General features: G+C 38.7%; 1 protein-coding gene across 11 annotated transcripts in view; it reads left to right on the forward strand.

The window, feature by feature from the left end:
• Positions 1 to 14,411, forward strand: part of LOC131166443 (cyclic pyranopterin monophosphate synthase, mitochondrial) — a 51,670-nt gene that overhangs the window by 34,856 nt on the left and 2,403 nt on the right. For 3 of the 11 annotated variants that reach the window (XM_058125013.1, XM_058125008.1, XM_058125010.1), the window contains exon 4: positions 3,300 to 3,678. The exons of 5 other annotated variants lie outside the window; for them this stretch is intronic. The gene's annotated coding sequence lies outside the window, so the exon portion shown is untranslated. Of the gene's footprint in view, positions 1 to 2,544; positions 2,878 to 3,299; positions 3,679 to 14,411 lie in introns of those variants that run through there. 3 more of the 11 variants (XM_058125012.1, XM_058125009.1, XM_058125016.1) reach the window with 1 other exon arrangement.

Consider the following 14,411-nt stretch of genomic DNA (forward strand, 5'->3'; position numbering starts at 1 on the left):
TACTTCAATGTAAAATATCAATAGGAAATAGAATGAAGCTCAAGTGTAGAATTCACCAATATCCTTCTTAGAAGAGGATTAGTAGTAGGAATTCAAAGGAAGAAGGATCAGCACTTCAGAGTTCTTAGCAAAAGAATTTTTCAACGAGTGAGCAAGAGAACTTAGGAAGAACAAGAGTACTTTCTGCTTCTCAAAACAGATTTTTCAATTCTTGCGTTTATTTTGTTTTGCAAAACCATGTATTTATAGGCTTTCAAACTTGCAAAAGTTTCCTTAAAGAATTTCCTTATTTATTAGAATATGTAAGGTTCAAACGGTTATAATTTAAAATATTAGAATTTTAAAAATTTGCCCGTTGAACAGTGTTTAAATGTCTGACAGCAGTGACCCCATTTCAGTGTTTTGGCCATAACTTTTTCTGTATAACTCCAAATTAGGTGTTTTTGGTGTCAAAAGAAAGCTAAGAGAAAATCCTACAACTTTCATGTTTACCACTCTTTAAAATAATGAGTGTTTGATAGAGAAAAATTCACCTCAATGCGGCTGTATAAAAACTGACAGCATTTGGGAAAAACTCTTTTTGGTGCTCTTTATTCCAAAAATGATTCTAACCTTTTTAAAATAATTTTTTACCTTATAAAAATATTATTCAGGTATTTTAAAAAGTATCTAGGTCTAAGAAGTTAACCTAAGAGCTTCAAAATATTTCAAACGATATTTTAAACATTAAAGCACTTACATGAGACTTCTAAAATATTAACATTATAAGTTCTTGAGTTTTCATGCTTTGTCCTTGGATTGAATCCATCTTTTCTTCAAGCTTCCATATTCTTTAAGTTTTCTTACTTTGCCTTTCTTTGGATCTTTTGACTTTAATATGCCTTGGCTTTCAACAACTTATTCATGTCCTCATGTTCTTCAACAAGTAATTCATGTCTTGGCTCATTTAAGTTTCATTTGATCCTTGTGAGCACTTTGACCTTGCTTCCATCATATTTGATCCTTGTGGGCACTTTGACCTTACTTTCACATATATGAACCCTGAAATATCATTACTCACACAAATACATTAAATTTCACTTGTTTATTAGCATCAAAATAAGATAACAAGATTTTAAGCCTTGTAAGGCCAACATGAATCATGCAAAAAGTGCAAGAAAACCAGGTCAACCAAGAGTATGGTTATATTTGAAAAGTACAACGTGGATGCATTAAAATTTGAATCTTTTCTTGAGTATTTTCAACCTTAGGCAATGAAAATTTATTAAATCTGAGCACCAAAGCATGTTTTGTGAAAATATCTAGATTTATCTGTGGTTGCCACTTAAATGAAATGTCAATCTGTACTAGCTTATCAAAAGTAAATAAATTAAAAATGGAAAAGGGCCTCTTTATGCCTTTGTTTTCTATGCTATGTCTTGATTTACCATGACTTCTAGCTAAAAGAAGTAAATTCAACATGGTTTTTAAAAGCTAAAATAAATAATAATGGCAAGAGCTTTGGCATTGGCTTCACAGTAACTCTTGCTTCAAAATTAATTCTTGGCATACATGGCCAAACAAATCCAGTTCATCACCAAAGCTATAGCATTCAGAAAATTTTCCATTGTGTAGCTTGTCAACTCCAAACACAAATTGTATATTCCATATTTCAAGTTAGATAAATATAAAATTATAATACTCCTAAAAGGTGAAACTTTATTTTATTAGTCCTTTTATAACAAATTTATAATGATGATTATATCCTTACATCCACATAAAATTTTATTCCAATGATGTACCAATGATATTGAAGCATTCAGTTTTTTTTGCCTATGCTCTTCATGGTGTTTTTGGATTTCAACCATCATGTACCCTTTCGCTTTCGCAATGGCTTCTTATATCTCTCCCGGGTTGCCAAGGCCTTAAGCCCCCTTATTCTTGAAATGACTGCCTTCATTCTCGCTCTCTCCCCGTTTAATATTTCAGATAAAACTTAACCCAATTCCTGCTGTCCTGCACAGCCATGTGCTGTTTCTCTCCCCCCTGCCCCCCCCTCAGTTCTACATTGCTCTGCACCTCGTGCTCGCGTGAAACCGAGTGGCATGCCATCGGCCCCTTTCTGTCTCAGAGCCAGTGGCTGACCTACCCTGCTGTGGCAGAGCATTTCCCCTCCTTGGCAGAGTGTCTTCTTAGTGTGTCCACATCCCCTCCTTCCTCTATCCTTCTCTTTATATTGCTGCCTCCATCACTCTCACTGCTTTTATCTGTCTTTTTGTCTCACTGCCACCATCCCCTTATAACCTTTGCTGGATCAGCTCCAAAGAAGATGAGGACAAAAATATGATTTCACCTCAGCCATTCCTCTAAGCCAGAACGCTGGTACCACCAGGGTTTGAGGCAATCTAGCACAAGAGCTTGTTCAGTGGTCAGGAATCTGTCTTTTAAATGTTTTCTTGGCGATTTTTAATTTTGTTAATGTTGGTTTTTTTGAAAGAGAGCAGATTTGTGATGCATTTTATTTGTGTTTGCCAAAATTAAATGCATATTTTATCCCCAATGCAGCAAATTGAGCACCAAGTGTTTCAGAAAACACCAAGGCAAGGTTTAACAGTTAGCCAAGACCCTACAACAACAACAGCAACAATAACAGTAACAAGCTTTAAGTCCCGCTAAGTGGGATCAACTATATGAATCCTTTTCCACCAATTTTTCACTCGGTCAAGGGAATTTTTCTTCGACTAACTTAAGAGCTGTTAAATCCTTTCTCACTACCTGTTTAAATTTTGCATTAGATGTTGCATTTTGCTTCCTGCAAGGTAATTCTTTGTTTTTGTAAATTTAAGACTTCTTTTGCTGAAGTCTTTTACAATTTGAAATAAAATGACATTTCAGGAAGAATAAGTTGGCCAATCTCTTAAAGCTTAATGTTTGTCAATCACTTTATTAATTGTGTGAATTAGCTAAAGGTTTTTCTTTTCTTTCATTGCTTGCTTTATGTTCAACTTATTTAAAGTTGAATTGATGAACTGTTTTTTTTTTTTCCTTTTGTTTTATGTTGCAAAGAATACATTAAACTAAATATAGAAAGATGAGATTAACATCTGGCTAGTTGGTTGTTATGTAGTTTATATATTATTTTTACTAAATGTTTATTTTTTGTTGTCAGTTATATTACATTTCCAAGTTGAACAATTACTTTTATATAACATTGACCCCCCCCCCCCCCCCTTTTTTTTATTGCTACTTAGAATCTGTTTACAACCTTTGCATTGGGTTTGTTCTTTTTCTTGAGAGGGTGTCTGCCTCTGTTATTTTAGGGGGATTTGGTAAAGTGGAGGAGGGAAGGCTATGTGGAGAGGTGCTTTGTTTGTGGTGATTTGGTGCATTTGATTGACGTTCTGCTACTCTTGTTAAATTGGTATGATGGAGGGCGGTGCTTTTGGTATGGGTTTGGTGTTCTGAGAATGGCCTTTTTAAAGGAGTTTCTTTGGCTAATCTGCACATTGATTATACAAGATATGGTTTCTTCTTTTGTCTTTCTTTTGTTTTGGTTCCATTGTTTTTTTTTTTAATAAATGGAGGTTGCTTTATATTATTTTTTGTATCTATATATTTTCTCTTCTTTCCTAATATACTTCTTTGGTTTTTTGAAAAAAAGAATAGTAAAGTCCTTATCCGCCTTTTCTTGGTTTATAATGCTTATATTGTTTGCTTTAAATTTTAATTTATGGATAGTTAAATTGTCCTTTTTTTACAACCTTGTGCAGTATGTTAGATGGGTAAAAATGTTAACAAACCAATTTTTGATAGAAAATTTAAGCCAGCAGGTTAACTAATTATAATTTCTATATGGGATGTTAACCATTTTTGCTGAACCTCCCGTGTGCAGCTTTTCCCCCCTCTTTTTCCTTTTGTTTGGCTCCAGAGTACTTTGACAGTCCTCCCCTTTCTCTCTTGTGTGCCCAAAGTCCTTGATTCCATGTGCATTGCTTCTGTTAATGGTTATTCTAATCCTTTAGTATTATTATTAAGTGTGTTAGTATGTTAATTAGTGAGAGTTAGTAAGGATATTATGGTCATTAGAATGTATTCGATTTGTATTATAAATAGAAGGGGAGGCCTAACATTGAGTTAGGTCATTCATTTAATTAAAATGTCAACATGGTATCAGAGCGTGATCCAACCTAAACCCTATCACACTCTGCCGTCGCTGGAAAACACCCTCCCATCGCTGCCCTTCACAGAACCACCACAACCTGTCATTATTTCACAAAATCAACCGTATAGACGAAAATAAAACCCTCTGAACATAACCCTACAAAATTCCATTGCCAAAAACCTTCCCACATGCTGGCTGACTGCCAGCAGTCCCAACCCCATGCACTGGCATGTGAGGGTGATTCCAGCCACCTTTTCCCGGTTTCTTCCACCAGCGTGTTCTGATTCTTTCCCTAGACCATATTATCAAGCTGTTGGACAGGTTTTTGGCTCAAAGATCCAACCTTTTTTGGCCATTCACTTGTGGTAATCCGTTAGTTGTTGTTTGGTGTTTGTAAAGGCTATTTGTGAGTTTTTTAGAGCAGTGGCAATGTTCATAAATTGATTTGTGAGGCTGTTGCATTGTTATATCAATTTGTAGGTGGTTTACCTCATCCATGGTTGTTTAGGTGGTTCACCTTGTTTGTGGTTGTCTCGATTAGCTTTGATTGTTCTTCTTGTTTGATAGTGATGTGGCTGCTGGTTTGTGAGCTTTGGTATGGAGTCTATGAATCCCAAAAACATGTTTCCTTTATCACTGCCCCAGATAACAACTGAAAAGTTGGATGGAGAGAATTATGTTAAGTGATCTAAGGCTATTCGAGTTTATTTAGCACGATAAGGAAAATCTTATCACTTGCTCCAATCTAGTACTCTTGATGAAAAGAGAAAAGAAGTGTGGATTCAAGAAGATGCCTTGATTGTTTCCCTTTCGTAGAATTCGATGGAGCCCTAGATTGAACGGATGTGCATGCATCTAGATACATGCAAGGAGATTTGGGATTATGTTGAGCTTTTGTACTCTAGTAACATTAGACGTATGCATGATTTATCCCTCGAGTACTTCTAGTTAGAATAGGTAGATAGGAGCATCAAAAATTATTTTGGAGAGATGAAACATATTCATGAGAAGCTTAACATCGTGCAATCTCTAACCACCGATGTTCGTGAGATGCAGAAGCAGAGGGAGCAGATGAAAGTTCTTTGGATTCTAGTTGGTTTGAAACCCGAGTTTGAGGCAATCTGGTCTCCAAATACTTAGTAGTGCAGAGTTGTCATCATTTGTTGATGTTTATTCTTGTATCCTTTGTGCTTCCTTTAGCACATATTCTCTTGCTATTGCATCTGGCTTTGAGAGGACAGCCTTTGCCATATTTTTTTGATTCTAGTTCTCTACCAAACACTCGCAGAAGTTATTGAGGTAGTTCGAGTGGGCGTGGTGGTAGAGATGGACAAGGTAGTGGCACTTCTCGCGAGTGCGCTCATTGTGGATGAGGTAATCATACTATTGGGCAGTGTTGGGATCTCCATGGTAAACCTTCACATGCTACCAATGCAGCCACCATCCACTCCATACATTTGGGGGCAGCCAATGCAGCGATCATTGACTTCACAACTTTGGGGCCTAGTGGGAGATAACGTACTATATCTATGTTAGAGGAAGAGGATTCAAAGTTCTAGCAGTATCAAGCATCACAACAAGCTTTTCTTCCCATTGCATCTTTTGCCAAACAGGTAATCCCACAGCATGCCTGCCATCTAGTACTTCTTGTCCTAGTCCTCGGGTTATAGACTTTGTTGGCACTAATCATATCATAGGTATACCTAATTTCTTCTTTACTCTTCATTATCTTGAAAACTTATCTTGTGTTACTCTTGCTAATAGATCCACCATTGCCGTTAAGGGAATTGGGACTGTAAATCTCACTTCTTCTATTTCTCTTCCTTCGGTTTTGTATGTTCCCAAGTTTCCTTTCAATCTTATTCCCGTTAGCAAGATTACCAAATCCATGAGTTGTTTAGTAACATTCTTCCCTGTTCTATGGTTATTCATGATTTGAAGACGAGAAAGATGATTGATGGAGGGCATGGTGGACTTTATCACTTTGAGCTGCTATCTCCTTTTATCGTTTGCAATGCTACTGCTACACCTCTCCAAATTTATTGTCGCTTTGGTCATCCTATGTTGAAAAAGTTGAAATGTGTAGTTCTTGTTTTGTATCTTGTTTTGATTGTGAGTTGTGTTAGTTGCGAAAGCATCATTGTGTCCCTTTTTTCTTCCTGAGTCAGTAAATGGGCTGCAAACCCTTTCATGTTAGTCTATTATGATGTTTGGGGTCCTAGTGGAGTTGTGTCCAAGTTGGGTTTTCGATACTTTGCATCCCTTTTGGATGATTATTCAAGCATGCTTGCCTAAATTTAATAATAGATTGTTTTGAGTTATTTCATACATTTTGTGCCTTATGTTATGACATAAAGACTTATTTTGGTTTGTCAGTTTGAATACTTCAGAGTGATAATGCTCAAGAATATTTCAATACTCAATTCACTACTTATATGGCTCAGTTTGGTATTGTTCATTGATCATCCCATGGCCACATGCCTCAACAAAATGGGTTTACAAAGAGGAAGAAAATGGCATATCCTTGAAATCATTCGCACATTAATTTATCAAATGCATGTACCCGAAGTGTTTTGGAGTGATGCTATACTTACTACTTGCCATCTTATCAATAGGATGACATCCTCTCATCTTAGTCGTAAAATTCCCTACTCCATTCTCTTTCCTAATTCACCTCTACTCTCTTTACCTCCTGTATGTTCGGCTGTGTGTCCTTTGTCCATCAAATAACTCCTATCTTGGATAAGTTGGATCCTTGTGCCATAAAATGTGTCTTTCTGGGCAATTCATATGCTCAAAAGGGATATTGTTTTTATAGTCCTATGTTGCATCACTTCTTTGTTTTTGCAGATGTTACCTTCTTTCAGTCTACACCTTACTACACTTAGTCCCTAAGTGCTGCTGATCTCAATGAGTTTCTTCCTTTATCTAATCTTCCATATTCTAGTTTGTTGTCCTTACCCAATTAACAACTTGTGTCTCCATGTAGTTTGAGTCCTCATCATCTTGATTGTCCTAATTTGTAGGCATATTCATGACAACGGCTCCAAGGAAAAGAGTCCCATCCAGCTTTTACTAATATGCCTTTGGTTTCCTCCTTTGATGATCATATTTTCCACGATGTTGAGTTTCCCATTACTGTCCGAAAAGGTAAATGCACATGTACACAACATCCCATCTCCAACTATGTTTGCTATGACTTCTTACCACCCTCCTATTATTATTATTTTGTTACTACTCTATCATTTGCTAGCCTTTCTAAATCTATTTTGTTAGCCTTAGCCCATTTTGGGTAGAGTAATGCCATGATTGAAGAGATGAATGCTTTACAGGACAATGATACTTAGGGCATGGTATCTTTTCCGCTAGACAAGTTTGTGATTGGTTATCGCTAGGTATACATTGTGAAAGTCAACCTCAAGGGTCTGTAGCTCATCTGAAGGCATGCCTTGCTGCTAAGGGGTATACTCAGGTGTTCGGTTTGGATTATTTTGACAATTTTTCCCTTGGTTGCCAAACTTACATCAATTTGTTTGTTCATTTCCTTGGCTACCACTTGCCGTTGGCCTCTGTATTAGTTAGATGTAAAAAATGCCTTTTTAGATGATCTTGAGGAGGAGGTTTATATGGAGCAAGCACCTAGGTTTGTTGCTCAGGGAGAGTGAGGCTTAGTGTGTTGGCTCAAGAAGGCACTATATGGTTTAAAACAGTTTCCATGAGCATGATTTGGTCAATTCAGTACTTTAGTACTTGAGTTTGGCCTTTAGCGATGTTTAGTGGATCACTCCATGTTTTATCATCATACTTCATTAGGTAGGATCCTTCTTATTGTGTATGTGGATGATATTGTAATTACAGGTGATGATGATCAAGGTATTCAGAGCCTTAACATTTTCTACAAACCAATTTTCAAACCAAAGATTTGGGACCTTTGAAATACTTGGGTATAGAAGTATCTAGATGTCATATGGGAACTGTTTTTTCATAGAGGAAGTATGTTCTTGATTTGTTGGATGAGATTGGCCTATTAGGATCCAAACCGGTTGATACACCCATCGATCCTGACAAGTAGTGTTGGATATGGGTGATTTGTTGTCTAATCCTAGATGATACCGAGGATTTGTTGAAAGTTGAATTATCTCACAGTCACTTGGCTAGATGAATCTTTTTAAACAAACATTTTCAGTCAATTTCTGAATTCTCTGAGGACAAGTCATTGAGATGCAATAATTCACATCTTGAGATATCTCAAAAGTGCACCTGGGAGAGGTCTTTTATATCAAGATCAGGGTCACACTTATATTCAGGGATGTACAAATTTAGATTTGACTATGTTGCCTTCCAACCGAAGATCTACAATCGGGTACTATATCTTAGTTGGTGGTAATTTGGTTTCTTGGAAGAGTAAGAAACAAACTGTGGTAGTCAGGCCAAGTGCTGAATCAAAATGTCAAAGTGTACAGCTATTACTCAAACTACTTGTGAACTTGTTTGGTTGAAGGACATGTTAGAGGAATTGGGCTTCCCACATTCTCAGTCTATGGAGTTGATGTGTGATAATCAAGATGCTCTTCATATTGCCTCCAACTTGATCTTTCATGAGCAAACGAAACTCATTGAAATTCATTCCCATTTTGTTCAAGAGAAAACTGTGCAAAAGCTCATTACTACAACTTATGTGAAGTTTGATATGAAGCTTGCTGATTTGTTTACCAAAGCTTTGAGGGGTGCTCGTGTTAAATTTATTTGTAACAAGTTAGGAGCATATGATATCTACGCTCCAACTTGAGGGGGAGTGTTAATGGTTATGTTAGTCCTTTAGTGTGTTAGTATGTTAATTAATGAGAGTTAGTAAGGGTATTATGGTCCTTAGAATGTATTTGATTTGTATTATAAATAGGGAGAGACCTATCTTTGAGTTAGGTCATTCATTTAATCAAAATCTCAACAGCTTGTCTCACTCTCTCCACTTTATGCTTTGCTACTCTCTCTCTCTCTCTCTCTAAGGTCTCTCTTTCACACACCCAACCAAGCTCGATCTCTCTCTCTCTCTCCCTCTCTCTCTCTCTCTCTCTGAGGTCTCTCTTTCACACACCCAACCAAACTCGATCTCCTAACGCAAACATCTTTTTCCCTTGCCTAGTTGAGCATATACCAATGCAGTGGTGAATGGAAAAGGTTTCTTGTTTCTTTACCCCACAACTAGGCAAAGGGGCTGAGTGATAGAAGCAGTGACGTATGCCAAGGTTGGAGGCAACAGATGTACAATGATTCTTTATAGAGGAACTTGATGGCTTTTTGATTGGTTGGAAACTGATCCTTAGCAACGCCCTGCAACTAACTTGTTCCAACTAGTCAGATTCACTAATGAGATGGATTTTTGGGTTTGAGGTCATGGGTTCAGATTGATGGATCAATACCCCGCCAAGAGCAACCGGCTGCTGCTCCTTCAACATTTTCGGCACCGGCTGCTCCTCCGTCAATCTTTGCTGCACCGGTGGCTGCTTCGTTTCAACATTGTCGGCACCGGCTGTCCAGATTGTCAAAATTAGGCAGCCTACCAACTTTGATTTTTGATCCTCCCCTTCCCTATATATATGTGTGTGTGTGAGATGAAAAAAAACAAGAGAGAAGACCACAACACAAGGCAAGGCAGAGGGAACACCGGAAATTCTTTTGTAAATTAGTGTGTGTTCTGAGTCGGCAGAGAGAGCTGTAAGAGTTGAGTGAGAGTTGAGTGATTATTGTATCCTCCTCCTCCTCTGTATTTTTCCCAGTACATATGGTAATTTCTCTCTCCTGTGGATGTAGGCTGGAATTTGACCAAACCACGTAACTCCGGTGTCAATATTTTTCTGTTTGTGCTTGTTTATTTCATTAATTAGTCGACCGGTAAACCCAACAAAGTGGTATCAGAGCATTGTTAAGCGTTTCCAGCAAATTTTCCCGACAAAAGAAGGCATCTGTGGCTCTCGGACAGATTTTTTGAGTAGCTTGAAACTTCAAATTGATCAGATTATCGCGTAGCTCTTTTGGATACGATTGTAGTAGTGAAAACGGTGTCAAAAATCGACTCCGAACGAAGTCACACAGGCCACCGTAATATTGCAAATTATACTCTATTTCTTAAAAATTTGCAGAACCTGCAAATATGATTTGTAGTGAAGAAGAAGGAGAGCGCCACATCAGTGTGGCCCCCCGACACGTCATCAAAGCAGGTCCCACTTTCCACGTCATTAGTAGACCCTACGTGCATGGCATTGCGGGCCCCACTCTGCCACCTCAACTACGGGTCCCACTCTGCCACGTCATCGCGGGCCCCACTCGCCAAGCTAGCAAATGGCGTTAGAATATTTCGTCAGCTAGGGGAATATTCTGTTAAGTTGAACCTGACTAGTCTAGATCTATTTTTGGGTTGAACCAAGTCAATTTTGAGCCCATTTTTGCAAGGTTGGATTGGTTTCCAACAAAATCGACAGTTCCAGATGCAACCGTGCATTCGGTTCTCGAGATTCTACCCCGATTTTTCTGTACAAGTAGGTTAGTGCTTAATAATTACTTAAAATCAATGGAGAGTCAGACTTGACTATTATGATCAAGCTCGCGGCCTCTAATTATACTCTTTGGAGGTCTTGGATGGAGGATCTCCTCAATTGTAAGGATCTGGCAGATCCTTTGGATTATAAAGGTGTGAAACCAGATTTCGTCAAAGACGATGATTGGAGAAAAATGAATAAGAAGATCATGTTGCATAGGAGATTGATGTTTATAAACTTTGAGAGAAGTTGGAAAACATGTATCAGGCCAAGACCACTCGCAACAAATCTATGTTAATGAGACGGCTTGTTAATATGAAGTTAAAGAGCGGGACCTCTATAGCTGAACACACTAGTGATTTCCAAAACCTAGTGAATCAGCTTTCATCTGTGAAGATGGATCGTGGCGATGAAGCAGAAGCATTATTGCTCCTTAGCTCCTTACCAGATAGCTGGGAGACATTGGTTATCACTCTCAGCAATTCAGCTTATGATGACAAACTTACCATGGCGATGGTAAAAGATGCCTTATTCAACGAGGAGGCCAGGAGAAAAGATATGGGTGTAGATCAGTTATAAGCTTTTGTTGCTGAAACTGGAGGCCGACCTCAAGGAGGTATCAGTACCAGAGGCAGAGGCAAAGGTAGAAGCAGATCTAGAGGAAGGTCCTAGGATCATGGTAGATCTAGTGATGGTAGAAATTGGCAGAGAGGAAACAATCTCTTGTTACTATTGTGGCATTGAAGGCCACATGAAGAAAGATTGTCGAAAATTTCAACGGGATCATGGTCAAAGTAGCCAGCAACAAAAGAAGGACGAAGGTGAAAGCTCGGTCACCTTAACCCAAGATATATCGGTATTTTCGATTGATAAAGATACATGTTGTCATATTAGGAACCATGACACTGAATGGGTGGTTGACATAGCAGCCTCCTACCACGCCACTCCCCACAAAGAATTCTTCACGGTGTATAAATCTGGAGACTTTGGTACAGTAAAGATGGGTAACACCAGTTTTTCTCAGATCGTGGGAATTGGAGACGTGCAGATTGTGACCAATATTGGTTGCACCATAACATTGAAGGATGTTCGACATGTCCCTGACCTTCGGCTTAATCTTATTTCTAGGGCAGCCCTTGATAAACAGGGTTATGAAAGCTACTTTGGGAAAGGCGCTTGGAAATTGTTGAAAGGTGCCTTGACAATAGTACGATGACATATTTGCTGCACACTGTACAAGACGTAAGTGAAGATTTGTATTGATGCTATCAATGCAGTGGAAGATGAAGCATCACCAAACTTATGGCACAAGAGACTCGGACACATGAGTGAGAAAAGACTCTTTACACTGGTGAAGAAGGCATTTATCCAAATTACAAAAGGTATTGCCTTGAACCCATGTGATCATTGCTTATTTGGGAAGTAACACAAAGTTTCATTTAGTTCCTCTATGAAGAGAAGGTCAAAACCATTGAGTTTGGTACACTCTGACGTATGCGGACCCATAGAAGTGGAATCAATTGGCGGAAACAAGTATTTTGTTACCTTTATTGACGGCGCTTCAAGGAAGGTGTGGGTATATTTTCTAAAAACAAAGGACCAGGTATTTAAATATTTCAAGGAATTTCATGCTATGGTGGAGAGGCAAACAGGGAAGAAATTGAAGTGCCTATGGGCAGACAATGGAGGCAAGTATACTTTCAACGAGTTCAGAGCATACTGTGCTGAACGCAGTATCAGGCATGAAAGGATGGTCCCATGTACCCCACAACCTAATGGTGTAGCTGAAAGGATGAATCGGACCATTATAGAGAAAATTAGAAGTATGCTCAGTATGACTAAATTACTTAAGCCATTCTGGGGGAAAGCTGTTTGTGTCGTATGTTACCTTATCAATAGATCACTGTCAGCGCCACTTAATTTTGGAATTCCAAAGAAAGTATGGACTAGAAGAAAAGTTTCTTACACTCATCTAAGAATGTTTGGGTGCAAAACTTTTGCATATATATACGTGAAGTCCATTCCATGCATCTTCATTAGCTATGGAGATGATGAATTTGACTACAGATTATGGGATCCGGAGAGGAAGCAGGTTATCAGATCGAGAGATGTGGTTTTCCATGAAAACCATGTGTTTGAGGACTTTGAACCACAAACAAAGTCTAAGCAGCCTAGTTCTAGTGCTCTATACATTGTATCGGATCCTGCACCATCATATTTTCCCACAAACTATGGAGAGCTGCACGATGATCCTTTGGAAACAGATGTAGACAGTGTTGAGCAGGGAGAGCAACAACCCCCTTCACCAGAAATTACAGAATCATCACATTAGTTAGATGATGAAGCGTCTCCTCCTTCAGAAGATGTTGAGCCCAGAAGATCTGGAAGAGGTCGTGTTCTAATTCTGTCAAGAAGATATCCAGAATCAGAATATCTTTTACTCACTGATGAGGGGGAGCCAGAAAGTTTCCAAGAGGTCTAATCTCATACTGACAAAACCAAATGGGTGGAAGTTATGAAAGCAGAGATGAATTCTTTACATAAGAATCAAACGTATGAGCTGGTAATACTTCCCAAAGGGAAGAGAGCACTGAGGAACAAATGAGTGTTCAAGCTAAAGAAAGATGGTAGTGGACAGATAGTGACGCATAAAGCTAGATTGGTCGTCAAAGGTTTCGAACAGAAGAAAGGCATTGACTTTGACGAGATATTTTCGCCAGTAGTTAAAATGACAACAATTCGAGTGAAGACTTGGAAGAAGACATCTACATGGAGCAACCAGAAGGGTTTGAAGTTTCAAGGAAAGAACACCTAGTCTGCAGGTTGAAGAAAAGTCTCTACGACCTTAAGCAAGCACCGAGACAATGGTATAGAAAATTTGACTATTTTATTGTGAGTCATGGATACAAGAGGACTGCAGCAGATTAGTGTCCATATGTTCAGATATTCTCTGATGGTAGTCTTGTCATACTACTGCTCTATATTGATGACATGTTGATCATTGGTCAAGATGCAAGCAAGATCAACAAGTTAAAGATGGAGCTGTCTAAGTCTTTTGAAATGAAGGACTTAGGCCCAGCTCAGCAGATCCTAGGCATGAGGATTAGTCGTGATAGGAAAGCCAGAAAATTATGGTTATCACAAAAGAAGTATGTTGAACGGGTGATCAAAAAGTTCAACATGGAAAGTGCTAAGCCAGTTAGTACTCCACTGGCTAATCATTTCAAGTTAAGCAAGAAGTTGTCTCACTCATCAAGGTAAGAAATGTCAATAGTCCCATACTCGCCAGCAATTGGAAGCTTGATGTACGCAATGGTGTGTACGAGACCAGACATTGCCCACGTTGTAGGTGTTGTGAGCAGGTTTCTTTCCAATCCAGGGAAAGACTATTGGGAAGCTATGAAATGGATTCTCAGGTACTTGAAAGGTACATCGGGACTAGCTTATGTTTTGAGGAAGCTGAACCAACCTTGGAGGGTTACACTGATGCAGACATGGCTGGTGATCTTGATGGGAGAAAGTCCACATCAGGTTTTTTGTTCACCTTTACAAGGGGAGCTGTATCATGGCAGTCAAAATTGCAGAAGTGTGTTGCACTATCCATAATAGAAGCAGAGTATATTGCCGCAGCGGAAGCTGGGAAGGAGATGTTGTGGTTAAAGCAGTTTCTTCAAGAGTTAGGGGTCAAAGAAGAAGAATACAAAGTACATTGTGATAGTCAGAGTGCTCTGGAC

The sequence above is a fragment of the Malania oleifera genome, chromosome 10 (genome assembly GCF_029873635.1).
Source record: "Malania oleifera isolate guangnan ecotype guangnan chromosome 10, ASM2987363v1, whole genome shotgun sequence".
NCBI classification, from domain to species: domain Eukaryota; kingdom Viridiplantae; phylum Streptophyta; class Magnoliopsida; order Santalales; family Ximeniaceae; genus Malania; species Malania oleifera.